Raw genomic sequence first — 18,407 nt, 5'->3', positions numbered from 1 at the left:
GTACCACGATGGCTCTCGATAAACGATTTACAACAACCAAGATCATACAGGATTCAACATACATGTCACATATTACATAAAGTTCACAGATACATTTCCATCATCAGAGTATGAAACAAGTTATTACAAACCAATTTTGATAAACAAAAGCGAAAGCAAATTAAGTTTGAAAGTAGCAATTGTCAACATAGTTTGATATAGTGCCAACATACGATCACAGTCCACAAAAGCATGTAGAGGGGTTAATAAAGAAGCCTGCCCAAGGCTTACTCCTCATCCACAGCGGGATAGAAGCAACTCTTGCAATAACCATGATACACAGTGCCATCTGCAACAATGGGAAATAAATCCTGAGTATGAGAAGGTACTCAGCTAGACTTACCCGTCATAAACCAGAAATAAAAATGACTCCAAGGATCATGCAAGGCTATATAAGTGGATATAGCTTAATAACATTTTGCATAAAAAGTAATTAACTCAGTGATACAATTATAATTCTATTATCAAGTTAATTATGACTATCCATCTCTAAATTAGCAACTATCCTATGCCAAACATGTGGTATATCATTTTAGAGCATACAATAGTAACCATAGCAGGTATTGTAATTCCGTGTTTATCTGAACCATCATGTTCCATAGTACAGTTACTACGAGGTTGGAGCTAGCCAAGTTTCTCACTATCCAGGAGAGACGACGATTCGAATCGATTTCAACTAGCTGGGAATTTATTCCTAACACAAACCTGGGTATACCAACCACGGTAGCCTTAGGTCACCTTTGGTACAACTCAAGTACACATTTCGTGGGTTCGCCTAGCGCCGCACAATCAGGGACAACCAAATGCCAGGATGTTTAGGCCTAGCCTACCCTTGCGCTCAGTCTGGCTCCCTACACATCCTTACTACCATCCAAAGTGCACACTTTGACAGAGCGAGGCCCGGCCTGAATTGAGCTACTCGGCTTCACGGTCGGAATGAGTCATCCGGCCAGCTAAGTGATAGGCATGCATTCAATCTTGTCAAAAGGTCCAACAACGGTACGATCCTTAATCGGCACAGATGGAATCACATGAGTCAACCTACCATAGACTCTGTCTGGCCTCGATTTACATTACCCCATGGTTCTTTTCCATGATAGCAAATATAGCCAACCGTGCTTCGGTATCTACCTATAACTCGCAGGTGATAGGAAATCACTCGACTTCTATCGGTCTAAGCATGGCTAAGCATATATTCGATCCTGGACCTATATAGGGTTAAAGGTACTTTTCTAGACAAGGAATTTATATGCATCAGTGGTTTCAAATCAACTCTTTATAACCTAATGTATCAATCATAAGGACTTAAGTAATATTTTGTAAAATACTGGGAGACTTAGAATGCTCTGGGGCTTGCCTTTCAGAAAGGAAGTGGGGCGGTGATCAGGGCACTTCGAAAGCTCTTCTAGGGTTTGCTCCTCGCCTTCGAGAACTGCGGCTTGAGGAATCTCCTGCTGGTCCCCTTCCTCTCCTTCGTCGAACTCTAGCAACGTTATCTCCTCCATCGATCTTAGATGCATGAGTGTGACATGAGATAATGCGAATGCATTCATGTTGGCAAGTATAGTATGATGATACATGATGAATGGATTCTTGCAAGCATTCTTAACAACATGGTGTTAAAGAAATATAAGTGCATCACATTTACTGAGTATGTGCATATCTCTTCTTGCTTATTTAACCAACTACTTCAACAATGCATTTACTATATCACAAAACAGCAGCTACTTGTTTTACTCATAACTGAAGTTCTACTTATCCAAATGTGGTGATCTTGAACTTTCTGGAAAGCTTATAAAATTATCTACAACTTTCCTTTAATACTCTCACTGTGATTCAGGAGTTAAATTGGGCAAACAATTCATTCAATCAAATCTGTCCAGAAAGTAAACCTTTCGGACAGCAAACTTGCAACAGCTCGAACTCGAAAACCCTAAGTCTTATGACTGTGAAAATTTAACACCAGGTAGATTAGCAAGTTATCTACAACTTTATTATTAAAAAGTTTTACAGTAGAGACCATTATCCATATGAAAATCATCCACGCGATCAAAACTATACATACAGTCTTATATTTGAATGATAAAGCGATAATTAGTCATTTGTGTACAATCAATGGCTTCTAAGCCTTACCACTGATATCAATGGTTACTATGCAACATAAGAACCATAGAAAACATTATGCTTGATCATAATCTAATTATTTAATTGCCTTTCTTAATTTAATTAAATAATTAGGGTAAATAATAAACATATACCAAAGGTGCATCATAAATTCTCAAAACTTTATAGTGGCTTACTAGTGCTACCAATAGGCTACTGTAAAAGTTTCATTCCATTTAAGCAAGTAAAACACCCTACACAAAAATGACAAGTCATAAAGGCTTAAAATAGCATAAATAGAAAACCCTAGTGAAAAGTGTCAAGCAACAGATTTTATATTTTTGTTAGCATCCATATGATACTAGGACAACCTCCAACAAATTTGATGAATATTGGATTCATAAATAATTTATAAAAATTCATACAAGGGTCATCTAATTATAAAAGGAAAATCTATAACTACAAATCAATACATGCACTGACCCTCAAATTTTTACCAGAGCTTATACATGTCAAGAACAGCTCACCACATAAATTTCATAATTTGTGGAGCACAGGAACTGCAGATATAAATTAAACAAGTTTACATACATTTAAAAACACATTTCAAGTTTCATTTTAAATCTTCTAGAAACTTTACAACCATTGCTAATATCATATTTTTCATAAATACTACACTTCTCAAGGAACACTACAAAATTTGATTCACAGATTTTGGATCTCTATAGCTCAACTTATAAATTTTCAAAGTTGCATACAAAAATAGGAATAAATGGACTAGCTTTCTTCACTTCTGTCGCTGATAGGCGGGACCCGCTGTCAGTCGGCCCCACATGTCAGTGAAACAAAGTAGGGCAGTGGCACTGAAACGATGCTGTTCGGCCATGGCTCGTCGCCGATGAGCTTTCTGGTGAAGGCAAGTGGACCACCGTGATCTACAGAGCAAGGTGAGTCTAGTGATCTAAGTGGTGGCGGTGCAGGTGTGGCAGAGCGGGCTCGTCGCCAGCCATGGCGGCACGACGGCACTGCTCTACGGTGTGTCAGCCATCACTAGCCATGGCAAAGCTAGGCGAAGCGCTCTATAGAACCATGGCGACCATGCGACTATGTCTAGGTGACCTAGGCGGCTAGAGGTGCTCCGACGGAGCATGGCCACAGCAGTGGCCATGGCGGAGCTCCGACGAAGGCGTACCCATGATGGCGCAAGGCGAAAAGCAGCTTACCAAGGACGCGACTGTGGGCGCTATAAGGTGGGAAAGGTGGAGAGGGGTGAGGCGGAGCTATGAGCGCAACCGATTGGAGACTGGGGCAGTGGTGAGCGCAGGCGAGCTCGGCGGAGCAGCTACGATGGCAATGGCGATGGCGGCTGCTGTGGTGGCTGCGCTGAGGCGAAGGAGGAGGCCAGAAAACTAAAATGCGAGTGTGGGCATAACGGGCGAGCGATGGGGCTGATAAGGGCGTGCTCTGGCTCGATGTGGCCGCGCTGGGTAGGGCACCGGCGACACGTGGCTTCGCCAGTAGCTCCACGCGGTGGCCCAAGCCTGATGCCGGTCAGCCACTGAACACTAATTTAGTTCGTTCATCAGTGTGAGCGAGCAGCTTGACAGCACGATTTGGTGACGCTCGTTCTCCTAAACCGTGAAGCAAAATCGAAAACAATCTAAATCAAAGTCGTAGACCTATATACCATCTTCAACTTCTATTAAAGAATCAATCTCTAATTCCCAACCAATACACAGTAATATCATCTCCAAGTTGAGCCAGTGCAACTGAAAACCAGAAAAAGACTTAGAAAATTCTAAGTGTTGCAAAACAGTTTTTTGTTGATTTTTGGGAGCTGAAAACGACTAAGCTATGCACCTTATTATCTCATGACCCAAAAATAAAAGTTGTTCCTCTAGCTAAATACTATAACTTTGCTTTAGTGACCACCTCCACGCAAGGTCTCTAGCACATAGTTCAAACTTGGTCAAACATGTTACATTCAAAAGATGACTTGTACTTGAACTATGACCTAGTGACCCATTTAGCCCTAGCCATGAATACCAAAGTTGTTCATAATGATACTCTAAACATGTTTAAGCTATTTGCGAGGTTACACAATCATTTCATACATTAGTTGCTCATAAAGCTTTTTAGGTCAACACACAACATCACTTAAGTACTTGATCATGAAAAGTGATCTTCATGAACAATGTTCCATTTGTTAACCTAAGTGTTGCTAATATGTTTTAGTGACTCACATAAACCATTTACATGTATTCACTCATGATCATATGCATATATACAAAGAAACATAAAATAACAAGCATGTTTCATATGTTTCAATCACATGTTTCAAATGTAAAAGCTTAAATATGAATGCTTAATGCTCATGCTCATATTATGCAAGTCAATTTATGCAAGGCTAACACCTAGGGTGTTACAAGAATGTTGTAGGCAATTTCATAAGCTTACCATAATGTCCACAAACATATTATTTTCATGTGTATAACTCCAGTTATGGTTAAAACAAGTGGTTGCTATCTTGTAGTCTAGAACATGATTTACATAAGTGTTTGTTTAAGTTACTAGAGAAGAGATATGCTCCTACTCAGTAAAAGAAAATATAACTTGTTATCACCTTAATGCAATGCTGTTGAGAACACTTATGAGGATGCATTCATCACATCATATCATATTATACATTCATTATATATGCATCCATGATATCTTATTTCCTGCTCATGCATATAGGATCGTCCAAGGGGATAACTCTATTGGAATTCGACGAAGAGCCGGAGGAACAACAGGAGGCACCTCAGGCCACTTCATGAACTGAAGTCGGGGCCTTCTAATCCATAACTTCTTGCACCTTAGAGGGTTCTACGGAGATCCCATTTTCTGACATCACGTGCCCTAGAAAAGTTACCTTCCAAAGCCAAAACTCACACTTGCTAAACTTAGCATACAACGTATGTTCTCTTAGCCTGGTTAGAACAACTCTCAGGTGTCCTGCGTGATCCTCCTCATTTTCTAAATAGATCAAAATGTTATTGATGAACACAACCACGAACTTATCCATCTCAGGCATGAACACCGAATTCATCAGATACATGAAATATGCAGGAGCATTTGTCAGCCCAAAGGACATGACCAAATACTCATATAGGCCATACCTAGTGGAGAAAGTAGTCTTAGGTATATCTTCTAGCCTAATCTTAATCTGATGGTAACCAGATCTCAAATCGATATTGGAGAACACCTTAGCCCTTGACAACTGATCAAACAAGATGTCAATTCGAGGTAAAGGATACTTGTTCTTGACCGTTATGGTGTTAAGTGTTCAGTAGTCCATACACATCTGCAAGGATTTGTCTTTTTTCTTCACAAATAAGGTGGGACAACCCCATGGACATGAGCTAGGTCGAATGAGACCTTTCTCTAAAAGCTCTTACAATTGAACCTTAAGCTCGGCTAGCTCATTTGGTGGCATTCTATATGGCCTTCGAGAGATGGGTGCTATACCCAGTAATAACTCAATCTTAAACTCTCATCACTATTGGGTGGCAACCCAGGCAATTCATCTGGAAACAAATCTGGAAACCACATACCACCGGAATATCAAGGAGGGTCATGGTCTGAATAGCATAGGCTAAGTTTTGGAGATCAAAACTCCTAGGAATTGGCACTAGGAAAGCATTGTTACTCTAGGGTTCCCTCAACATGATGGTTCTAGTCGAAGTGTCAATGAGAACTCCATGGCCACTCATCTATTTCATACCCAAGATTACATCTCTCCCTGTGGGGGTACGACCCCAGATACCCACGGCAGACCACATGGGCTATGCCCCCAGGGGCGGCCCAGCCCACAAGATGAAGCCTTGCGGGGCACGATGTTGCTCGGCGTCTCCTACAAGACACCAGGAAGATATCCTAAAGATACTATAAGATTTGTTAGAATATGTATGATCCCATGATTCCTGTAATCTATTATTACTTTCTAGTTATCTGTCAGTTCTAACCGACTTGTAACCCTGCCCCTCAGAATATATAAGGCAGGCAGGGACCCCCTCCAAACTCACACAATATCATACGATAGCCAATATAATCCAACAAACCATAGGAGTAGGGTATTACATCATACTGATGGCCTGAACCTATCTAACTCTTGTGTCTCTGTTGCCTTCTTGTTCTTGATAACACGCCTCTCTGCCGATCAATCTACCTTCGTGGGATACCTCTCAGAGGACTGCTGATGATATTTTGTCGACAGTTGGCATGCCAGGTAGGGTCATATGTGTTGATCGATGACTAACCAGATGGCGTACCTCAAGATCAACATCATCTAGGGGCAACTCAGCATCTAGAATAGTTGAAGATGAAGCCAGGTGCATCACGTGTTGGCTTAGGCCCGTGTGGAGCCAAGTTTGACTCCAACCTGTGTTCACGAGCCTCTGCTATATCTACTCCACCGAGTTCGACTCTGACCTCTAGATGCAAAGCCAGAGGAAATCCATCTACGCGTCGACCATCAAAGCCTCAATGGAGTCAATTGGATATGCAAGCCAAGCCAATCAACTTGTACATTCCTCATGTACATACAAGAAGACATACAAACCAAATTAGGATCTAACAACAAGATCTCCATCAAAGATTTCATGCACTAACCAGCAAACAGCAGACGTACGGATGCAAATTTGCATGTAAACATGCATACACGGCATATGGAAATAATTTCCTTGGCCATTCGTTTGTACTTTTGGGATCTGACTCCTAGGATGGCTCATTGAGCCATCCAAGGAAGAAAGTGAGCTGCCCATGTCATTGACCAGATAACGCCATACACCATCGACTAGACGTTCTATCTAAAGCTAAGTCACGCTTTAATATTTTTCCAAATATTCTCTAATCTTCGTATATAGCCATAATGTTTCTCTGAGCTATTTTGTCCATGTTTGCTCTCCAAACGATTTTCTGAACCCTCGAACAGTCATGTTGACACTAAGATGTCCCCAGAGACGGCCCTGTCTCTGGCTCCTCCCTACACATGCACGAGCATCTGCCCTCTGCGTTATGGATGGTCGGCAGCAACTCCTTAGTGAAACTTTGTACTTCCTACACGCACACGGGCTCCACGCTCCGCGTTATGGTTAACGAGCTAGCTAGGGCTAGAGACTTAGCTACACACTAATTGGTCGAGCGGTTTATATTAAATATAAATACATCTTCACACCAACTGATCACTGAGCTGCATACGCTATTTCATCACCATCACTATTGCATACACTATATTTTTACATCATGTACTACCCTTTCTACATATTTGTATTGCAGGATCATCGTCTAGGTGATTGGACCACCTGATGCTCGGACTTCTCCACCGATCAACTGGTCAGACCTCTAGGTTCATGGACTTCGTCACCGACCAGTTGATTGGACTGTTCGACGGTCGCTTCAACTCAATGCTCACTTCACCGCTGACCAGTTAACCAGACTATTTGTCGCTCGTGCTTCATCGCCAGATATGCCAGGGACTCCTCAGTGCTCAAACATCGCCAGCTACATTGGTTACTCCTCGATGCTCGGATTCTTTATGCTCGGGGACTAAGTGGGCACACTTCACCTTGCGGACATCGCTAGCTACGCCGGGGACTCCTCAGTGCTCAGACATCGCCAGCTATGCTGGGGACTCCTCGGTGCTTGGACATCACCAACTACGCCGGAGACTCCTCGGTGCTTAGATATTGCCAGCTACGCTGGGGACTCCTCGGTGCTCGGACATCGCCGGCTACGCCGAGGACTCCTCCGTGCTCGAACATCGCCAGCTATGCTAGAGACTCCTTAGCACTCGGATATCGCCAACTACATCGGGGAGTCCTCGATGCTTGGACATTGCCAGCTATGCCAGGGACTCCTCGATGCTCGAACATCGCCAGCTACGCCGGGGACTTGTCGGTGCTCGGACATTGCCAGCTACATCGGGGACTCCTCGGTGCTCAGACATCTCTAGCTACACTGGGGCCTCCTTGGTGCTCGGACATCGCCAGCTATGCTGGAGACTCCTCGATGCTTGGACATCGCTAGCTACATCGAGGACTCCTTGGTGCTCAGACATCGCCAGCTACGCCAGGAACTCCTCGGTGCTCGAACATCACCAGCTATGCCAGGAACTCCTCGGTGCTTGGACGTCGCTAGCTATGCTAGAGACTCCTTTGATGGTCGGATCTTGTTATGCCTCATCGGTGTGCTATCAAGCTGCTCCATGCTATTTGGATTAGGGTGCTGATCTTGGGCCGCACGTCTGGGGTCTTGATACATGCTTGTCAGACGACATCGGCAAGCTTTTAGACTTCTTTTTCTTTAACCTTGCTACAAGATTCATTCTTCATCTTCCAGCAGGCTTAGGGACTAAGTGGGCACACTTCACCTTACAATGAATGTGCGCTTTTCAATTTAGGGCTCCACCTAAGGACTTGTTGCCTGGGCGGCCGGTCTTTTGCCTTTCTTCTACTTTCTGACCCTGGCACCACGTGACTATGTCACCTACTGTCCGGCTTGGGGACTAGCTGTGGGGGTATGGCCCCTGGTATACATAAGACAAGACATGGGCCACACCATCAGAGGTGGCCCAGCCCACAAGATCAAGTCGTGCACGGCATTGGTCGACGTACACCATAAGATATTGTATAGTACCAAATAAGATACTTTCCTTGTAACCCTACCCCCATGCAAGGTGCCCCAGCACACATATTTCTATATTGAACAAGATGGTATGTTCCATAGGCTCTTCATCCCTCCTATAGCCTGGCTAGATCTTCATGGTCGGATCGATCTCGTGGATCATCAACGCTAACAGAGTCAGAGAGCTCATCGAGCCAGTGCAGATTGATTCTACGCCGATCACCCCAACACCTACGACCATAGATCCAATCTTGAAACCGCCTCTGAGGTTGCTTTCATCGACAACTTGCCACGCACTTCCTCGCTACCAAAGGAGGCATATCAATAATGACGATCTGATCGCATCCATCGATCAGGTTGGTCTGAAGCTCGCCGATTGCCTCTCCATTGCTGAATCGGCTCTGGACACTCTGGTTCAACGCTGACCACCCTCTGATCCAGATCTATTAGAGATTGCTCGGGAAACTCTAGGGGTTGCGGCCCTACCCTTCGGGTTCACCAACGTCGCCACCACCTACCAAGATGCCCTAAGGGGCAAATTCACTGACCAAGTTGGAGGTGTCCATCCTCTTGCCGACCAGCCTCCCAGAGTAGCCGTCCAAACCATTCTGGAGGAGAATCCAGACTCCGAGTCCCAGGGCTCTACAGAGACCGTCACCAAAACCACCACTGAACTACTTCCTCTCCCTCCTTTCCATGGTGGTGCAATCTTCAATATTAGCATCGACAGCCCCCTCGGAATGGCGAAACCGAGGAGGAACACGCCACTCATGAGAACTGGAATGTCAACCGTGCGTAGCGCCAAGCATACAAGGCTACCGTTGTGATGGCTGAGCAGCAGCTTGACTCGCAAGGAAGACCATGCCAACTCTAATGCAACCTCAATGACAAGTTTGTCCATGTTGACGGCCCCGATGTCTACAAGACCCCAAGTGCCAACCTGGCCGTGGCCACCAACAAGCTCGCCTGGCTCCTGCAGACACCAGAGGTCGCTAAGGTCACCGCCATGCTGAAAGCGGCGCACTGCTAGGTCAACAAGATCTGCCAGGATCAGAGGCCTTCATACTCTACAAGCTCGATTCGCCAATCAGCCATGCCAAGATCTGATCACCACCCAAGTTGCTTCATCGACTAGCACTGCGACGATAGGCAACCCCTCCAGGGCGAAGCTAGGGGCAACCACATTGAACATGGGCACCAACACGACTAGGAGGTCGACCAGGACATCCGAGTGCACCTAAACAATCTCTAAGATGCGCGATGACATATCGATGAATGCTGCTTCGGTCACCATGAAGAAGAAGTACACTGCCGCGAGGAGTACAAGCAAGAGTACAGTAACCTGGACTTAGCTCTCAAGCCGCTCAACGCCAGCAACGCTGCTAACGATGGTGCCAACAATCCCGAAGGGCCATCAGCATTCATGAGGGCACTCCAAACACTCTAGTGGCCCTGTGGTTTCAAAATCACTGGGGTCAAGCCCTACGAGGGAAGGATGAACCCCACAAAGTGGCTATAGGCTTATGCCACTGCAGTGCGTGCCGCTGGAGGAGATACTAGTGTCATGATGAACTACCTTCCCATCATGCTAATGCCAACCACCATGAACTGGTTCACAAGCCTCACCCCAGATTCCATCGGATCCTGGGAAGAGCTGAAGAAGGTCTTCACCGACAATTACATGGCTACGTGCACTCAGCCGGGCACCAAGCATGATCTGAACTGCATCTACCAAAAGCCATCCAAGCTCCTCTATAGCTACATCAGATGCTTTTCCAAGATGAGGAACTCTATTCTCAACATCATGAAAGCTGAGGTCATCACCGCCTTCATCCGGGGACTCCATCACCGTGAGCTTCGCTCCAAGTTCAACCGCAAGCTGCCCACGGGGATTGGTGAGATGATCATGACCACCAACTAGTATGCCAACGCCAAGGAAGTCGAGGTGCACTTCAATGAGGATGCGGGCACTCATCGCCCAACTCGCTGCAGCAATGACAGCCCCGATGACCGATGCCACAATGACTGCCGCTATGATGACCACAGTTACCATCGAGATAGCGGCCATGATCGGTGAGAAGGATCCAAGTCTGGTCAAAATCGCTACCGCCAGCTAGATCACAATGTCACCGCCATTAATGAACCTCGCACCAAGCGCAACTATGATGAGCAATACAAGAAGATCCTCGATGACCCATGCCCTCTCCACAAGAACACCAAGCATAAGTTGAAGGACTAGCTCGGCTTGGCTAAAGAGTTCTAGGACAAAAAGTCAGATGACGATACCAACTGTGGAGCTAGAGGCCACCGACCAGCTGGGGGGCAATAACAATGTCTTCTAGGATCATGACAAGGTAGTCACCACCATCTTTGGGGGCCTCGCCTCCACCTAGAGCAGAAGAGAATGGAAACTCGCCATCACTACAGAAGATGCCGCCACCAACCCCAGCTATCACCCATGGTTTGAGGTCCCCATCACCTTCAGTAGGGCCGACCAGTGGGCAAACATTCCCTACATAGGGCGTTTCCCCCTCGTCCTTGACACAACCATCTAGAAAGTGCTTTTCAGAAAAGTGCTCATCGATGGTGGGAGCGCTCTAAATCTCCTCTTTGTCGGGGCCCTAGAGGAGTTAGGCCTCGGGATAACAGATCTCACACCCTTGGACTCCTCCTTCTAGGGTGTGGTACCTTGCAGGGCATCCAAACCACTTGGAGAGATCACCCTAACAGTATAGTTCAGCACAGCAAGCAGCTACCATGTCGAGCACATCAACTTCTACGTCGCCGAATTCAACACCGCCTACCACGCCATACTTGGTCAGCCAGCTCTGGCTAAGTTCATGGCTGTACCACACTACGCTTATCTGGTGCTGAAGATGGCTTCGCCTATAGGAGTCCTGGCCCTGTGGGCCAACCTCTCCATCGCCTACGCCTACGAGATAGAGAGCCTCGCCCTCGCCAAAGCCACCGACCTCTCCATCTAGATGGCTAGTGTGGTCACCGACACCAAGACGGTGCTCACCGATGACTAGGAGATCCCATTGCTGGAGCCTCCTCATGCCTCCACCAAGTCCAAGGAAACCAAGTAGGTCAGCCTCAGCCTCGATGACCCCTCCAAGACCATGAAGATTGGGGATCACCTCGACCCCAAATAGCGAAGCGCGCTCGTCTCCTTCCTATGTGCCAACATCGACATGTTTGCTTGGAAACCTATAGACATGTCAGGGGTACCACGGGAGAAGATCGAGCACTCCTTGAATTTCTCACCGACCACCAAACCAATCAAGCAGAAACTCCAACGATTTGCACCAGACAAGAAGGAGGCTATTAGGGTAGAAATAAAATGGCTCCTAGCTACTGGATTCATAAAAGAAGTGAATCATCCTGAGTGGTTAGCAAACCTGGTTCTTGTTCTAAAAAAGAATAAAGAATGGAGAATATGTGTTGATTACACTGATCTTAACAAACACTGCCCTAAAGACCCCTTTGGTCTGCCTCAGATAGATGAGGTTGTAGACTCCACTGCCGGTTGTGAACTGCTCTCCTTCCTCGACTGTTACTCTGACTATCACCAGATCTCCCTCAAGGAAGAAGACAAGATCAAGACGTCATTCATCACACCATTTGGTGTGTATTGCTACACCACCATGTCCTTTGGACTCAAGAACACCAGGGCAACCTATCAAAGGGCCATCCAGATGTGCCTTGATCAATAGATTAGCCGCAACATTGAAGCTTACATCGACGATGTCGTCATCAAGTCTAAGACCACTGATAATCTTATCGCCAACCTCGAGGAAACATTTGCTAACCTAAAAAGGTACCGATGGAAGTTAAACCCTTCAAAGTGCATCTCTGGAGTTCCATCCGGTATACTCCTAGGCTAAATCGTCAGCACACGTGGCATCGAACCCAACCCCGACAAGGTCTTTGCCATCACCAACATGAAATAGCCAACATGCATTAAGGATATACATAAGCTTATAGGCTGCATGGCTGCTTTAAGCCGCTTCATATCGCGCCTCGACAAAAATGGACTACCTTTCTTCAAACTCCTTAAGGCCTCCGAGCGCTTTTCCTGGTCGGAGGAGGCAGACACAGCTTTTGAGTAGCTCAAGTTGTTCTTAACAAAGCCTTCGATCATGTCGGTGCCACAACCAGATGAAACTCTACTAATCTACATCACCACCACTTCTCGCGTCGTTAGCACAACTATCATCATCGAACATGAGGAGGTCGGACATGCTTATAAGGTGCAACGCCTAGTCTACTTCATCAGCGAGGTCCTTAATGAGCCCAAAACTCGTTATCCTTAGGTCCAAAAGCTATTATATGCCTTTCAGATTACGTCGCATAAGCTCTGCCACTACTTTGAGTACTACAAGATCACCATGGTCACCAAGTTCCCTCTAGGGGACATTCTCTAAAAAACAAAGTGGCCAATGGCCGCATCATCAAGTGGGCTGTTGAGCTCAGCACTTACTCTATCGAATCAAAAGCAATCCTACTGTCAAGTCATAGGCGCTCGCTGATTTCATCACTAAGTGGACCTAGATCCAAGAGCTCATCACCACCACTTGCCCCAAGCACTGGGTGATGTACTTCGATGGTGCCCTCAACATCAACGGTGCTGGTGCAGGCATTATGTTCATTACGCCGACCAAGGATAAGCTCCAATGTGTTTTCTGGATACACTTTCTGGCCTCCAACAATGCCGCTGAATATGAAGCATGTCTCCATGGACTTCATATAGCCATTGAGCTCGGCATCAAATGCCTCATGGTATATGGGGACTCTACGCTGGTCATCAACCAGCTCAACAAAGACTGGTCCTGCTCTAGTGAAAAGATGGATGCATATTGCGCTGAAATCAGGAAGCTTGAAGGGAAATTCAATGGTATCGAGGACTACCACATGGTACAAGATCAAAATCAGCTCGCCGACCACCTATCCAAGTTAGGCTCCTCTCACCGGGGGTCTTCATTCAAGATCTTTTAGCGCCATCCATTAAGGAAGATAAGGAAGTTCAAGAAATTCCCCCACCGAGTAGCTGGTACTTACAGTACCTTTGCCGGCCGCCGATTGGAGGGAACAGTTCATCAAGTACCTCACCAGCGCCAAAGTACCCACCGATAAGACTAAAACTGAATGCCTAATCCATCGAAGCAAGCATTACATGCTAGTGGATAGCAACCTAATGAGGAAAAGTGCCAAGGAAGGGATACTATAGAAATGCATCACCCAAGAAGAAGGAGTGAATCTACTTCTCAAAATTAACTCTGGTTCCTGCGGCAACCACGTGGCCTCGAGAAACCTAATCGGCAAAGCTTTCTGAGCTAGTTTTTACTAGCCCATGGCCATCTCTGATGTAGAAGACCTCATCCGATGTTGTGAAGGATGCCAATTTTTTGCCAAGCAAATACACGTGCCGGCACAAGAACTGTAGACCATCCTAGCTTCCTGGCCCTTCGCATGCTAGGGACTAGATATGATCGGGCCTTTCAAGCCAGCGCCAGGTGGTTTTAGTACGTATACATTGCCATTGACAAGTTCTCCAAGTGGATCGAGTACAAACCGCTTGTCTCGGCTACTACAAAGAAAGCAGTCGAGCTCTTTGAAGATATCATCCATAGATTTGGTCTCCTGAACAGCATTATCACTGACCTCGGAACCACATTCACTGATCATCATTTTTGGGATTTCTACGAAGACTGATGCATCTCTATCAAATACATCTTAGTCACCCATCCTAGAGCCAATGGCCATGTCAAACGGGCGAATGGCATGATCCTTGATGCCCTCAAAAGAGGCTATATTAGAAAGAAGAAAAGCATCTGAGCAGATGGCTCAAAGAGCTACCAGCTATGGTCTAGGGACTGCGCACTCAAGCAAGTCATAGCACTGGTGTGTCTCCATATTTATTGGTTTATGGCTCAGAGGCCATACTACCAGCGGACATTGCCTTTTGAGCATCTAGAGTGGAACATTATGATGAAGAGCAAGCCACAGCTGTTTGGACAGATGACGTCGATAGGGCTGAGGAAGAATGCCTAATCACCTGCGTCCGCATAGCCAAATACCTAGAAGGCTTGTAGAGGTACTACAATCACAACATCAAAGGTCGTTCATTTGCTGTTGGCGACCTCGTTCTCCGCAGAAAGCAAAAAAACCGATGGGATGCACAAGCTCTCTTCACCCTAGGAAGGGCCTTACGTCATCAAGGAGGATACCCAACTAGGGTCTTATCGCCTACGTGACTTGGACAAAATCGATGTCCCCAACTCATGGCACATCGAGCACCTTATATGTTTCTATCCTTGAAACGCTCTAGATATGTATTCTCCACTCCATGATGAATAAAGTTTTGGTCGCCATAATTTGTCTCCATTTTTTATCCATTATGATTTAATCTCCACTTACGGTCGCCGAGCTCTAAGTTACTCCTTAACAAACTCCAATACGAGATTGCCATAACTGCTCCACCATGTTTCTCCATAACTCCAACATGTGATCGCCATAAACACTTCGCTAAGTTTCTCCAAATCTTCAATGTTTTTCGCCGAACAAGTTTCTCCAAATCGCCGACAACGTTTCTCCAAATCTCTAAGATATTTTGCCAATCGCCGAGCAGCACACGTCTTGTTCTACGCTCTATGGAGAAGTCCCAGTCTCTGATCTCTCCCTACACATGCTATGGGCTTCGTGCTTTGCGTTATGGGTGGTCGGCTATGGTTCCTTGGTGATGCCTGTTCCTCCTACACGTGCACGGGCTCCGCGCTCAACATTATGGACTATGGGCTAGCCAAGGCCAAGAGCACAGTAGAGAACTAACTGCTTGGATGCCACTAGTTCTACATATATCTCCAAGTTATTTCACAAATCGCCAAGCAGCACACGTTCCGCTCTGATCTCTATGGAGAAGACCCAGTCTCTGATCTCTCCCTACATGTGCTACGAGCTCCACGCTCTACGTTATGGGTGGTCGGCTGTGGTTCTTTGGTCATGCCTATTCCTCCTACATGTGAACGGGCTCTGCGCTCGATGTTATGGACTATGGGCTAGCCAAGGCCAAAGAGTTCAGAAATGAACTAATTGCTCAAACGCTACTTATACTACGTATAATTGTGTTAGGGTTATCACTACAACAATTCTTCACTAAAATACTAGCAAACTGCATAAACATGCACACGTCACTTTATAACATTTATACACATATATAAATGTTTTCTGCACTCTCATGCATTCTAACCACCCTCCCTAGATGTTAAAGATCATATCCTCCGAGTAGATCATTGGGTTTCTCCATCGCCGTCTGTCTCACCAAACAGGTCGATGTCACCAGCCAGCTTCTTCGCCGCATCCTCCATCTCATCCTCCAGCTATTGGTGCTCCACCTCGTCCATCCCTTCGGTGAATCTGGCCCTATCGTCTGAAGGTCAATGGCTAGATAGTGGGACCGGACCACCACAAGGGCGTGAGTAACGGCGGTAACAATGGTGTCATGGTTGAAGCTCTTGAAGTTCTCCTATGCCACCTTGCACTTCTGGACGATAGTGCCGAACGCAGTGGCCTACCGTCGGGCTAAGGAGCTGCCTCTAGGTCAACGTAGTCGAGCATCGATTTAACTCTGGTGACTATGGCATCGTACTTGTCCCTTTGGGTCCTGGCCTCCTACACTAGCACATCAAACTATGCCTTGACCCTTTGACGGTAGTCTGCAAGCATTACAAGGTTCTATCAAGCAAGGAAACTACTTCAATAGTAACTCCAACCAGGAAGTACTCACCTTTTAGCTCCTCGGCCAGTTTGTCTGCTCATCCTAACTCCTTTGCCTTCTCCTCTTGGAGTTGCTCAATGGGCGGCACAGCTGGCCGAGCTCCGCATCTTGCTCTACAAGCACAACAGTCATCACCAAAAATATGGCTATTCAACTATACAAAGCACATTCGCCGATACGCCATACCTGCTTTCTGCTCGGATACGTTCCTGAGCTGCTCGGACTTCTGCTCCAGCTGCTCAGAAGCACTCGATGGCTGCTCAGACTTGCTACATAGCTACTCAGACATGGTCGCCAGCTACTCAGACAGGACACCCTTCTGGTATTCTAGGTCCCGCGTGTTGGACTCAGCAAGGTCTCGCTCACACTGGGCCCTCTGGATGTTTCTCTCCATAAGGTTCATCACCTCCTTAAGTTTTTCATTCTCCTCGGTGAGGGGCTCCATCCTCTTTATCTGCTAGCGCCACTGCTCGGTAGTCTAAGTTATCCCCTGCAAAAACGCTAAGATTATGAAGAAGAACAATCTCCAACGTCAAAGATGAACATTACAGATGCAATACTGACCTTGATTTGTTTCATCACTCTGGCAAGGGCGGACTCTAGTCTCCTTAACTCCTTGGTGGTGTCCTCCTCCTCAACAACCACCACCTTATTGCCATGTCTGCGGAGGATTTGGATAGCTTGGGGCCAAGATTCCTCATGTTTGATCTCTTCCACCTTGTCCTCCTCCGTCGTGGCTGGAGGCACCACCGGGGGCCTCTGTGGCCAGACAATAGGTCCGACCATGCCCTACGATGCCTCGGAAGGCACTGTTTGCTCCTCAGGCGCCACCGACTTCACCGCCCTAGACTAAGGCATGGCACCGACATCTCCTGCATTTGTCGCTGAAGACCCGACGGTTTTTGTTGTTGCCCCAGGCACCGTCGCTGACCCATCCACCATCGGTGCCAACTGTTCGCCACTGCCATGTCCACCAGTAGTGGCAGTTGACTCCTCTATAGGCCATCGAGCACCCAAGGACTCTAGGATGGGGTCTACCAGCATCTCCTCCACCCCAGGACTAGCCTTCGATCGCTCGTTAGTCTGGACAGGCGGGGTCGAATCCTCCATATGCCTCACTCTGCATCAGATTAGCTCGTCAATCACCACAAAAGGACAAGGATATGACAATCAAATAACTCCAAGACAAGGGTACTTATGTAGCAGCTTTCTGATAGATTTTTCTAAACTGGCGCTTCCTACCTAAGCCCCCAACCATGGCCTTGGGGTCGATGCCTGTGTCTTGGGGTGGAGGTCCCATGGTCTCTGCAGTCGGCCTCTCCTCTACTCATCGCTCCGAGACTCCCCTTGCCTGCTGCTTGGGGATTCCCTCCACCTACCGCTCCAAGACTCCCCTCGCCTACTGCTCAGGGACTCCCTTTGCCTACCGCTCTGGGACTCCCTCGCCTACTGCTCAAGGACTCCCTCTGCCCACCGCTCTAGAACTCCCCTTGCCTGCTGCTCAAGGACTCCCTTCACTTGCTGCTCGAGGGCTCCTAACGCCTACTATTGGGGGATTTCCTCCCTTCCCCTCGATTGTTCCTCCGTGCGTGTGCTGCATGGAGGTGCCTTTGTGCTCGATGGAGGAGCAACTGGAACTTCGTCGTCATCCGACCACTCAGACATCGCAGAACTCCACGTCTAAGTGATCTGGTCACCACCAAGCAAGATGCCGCCCAGCTTGAGGGGAGCGGCACCTATCGTCTTTCTCTTCTTCTGGGTTGGCTCATCTACCGCTGCCCTCTTCCTTGGACTTTCTCTGACACTAGGGATGGACTCTCCAATG

The sequence above is a fragment of the Miscanthus floridulus genome, chromosome 13, assembly GCF_019320115.1.
Source record: "Miscanthus floridulus cultivar M001 chromosome 13, ASM1932011v1, whole genome shotgun sequence".
NCBI lineage: Eukaryota > Viridiplantae > Streptophyta > Magnoliopsida > Poales > Poaceae > Miscanthus > Miscanthus floridulus.
This window is presented reverse-complemented; position numbering follows the sequence as displayed.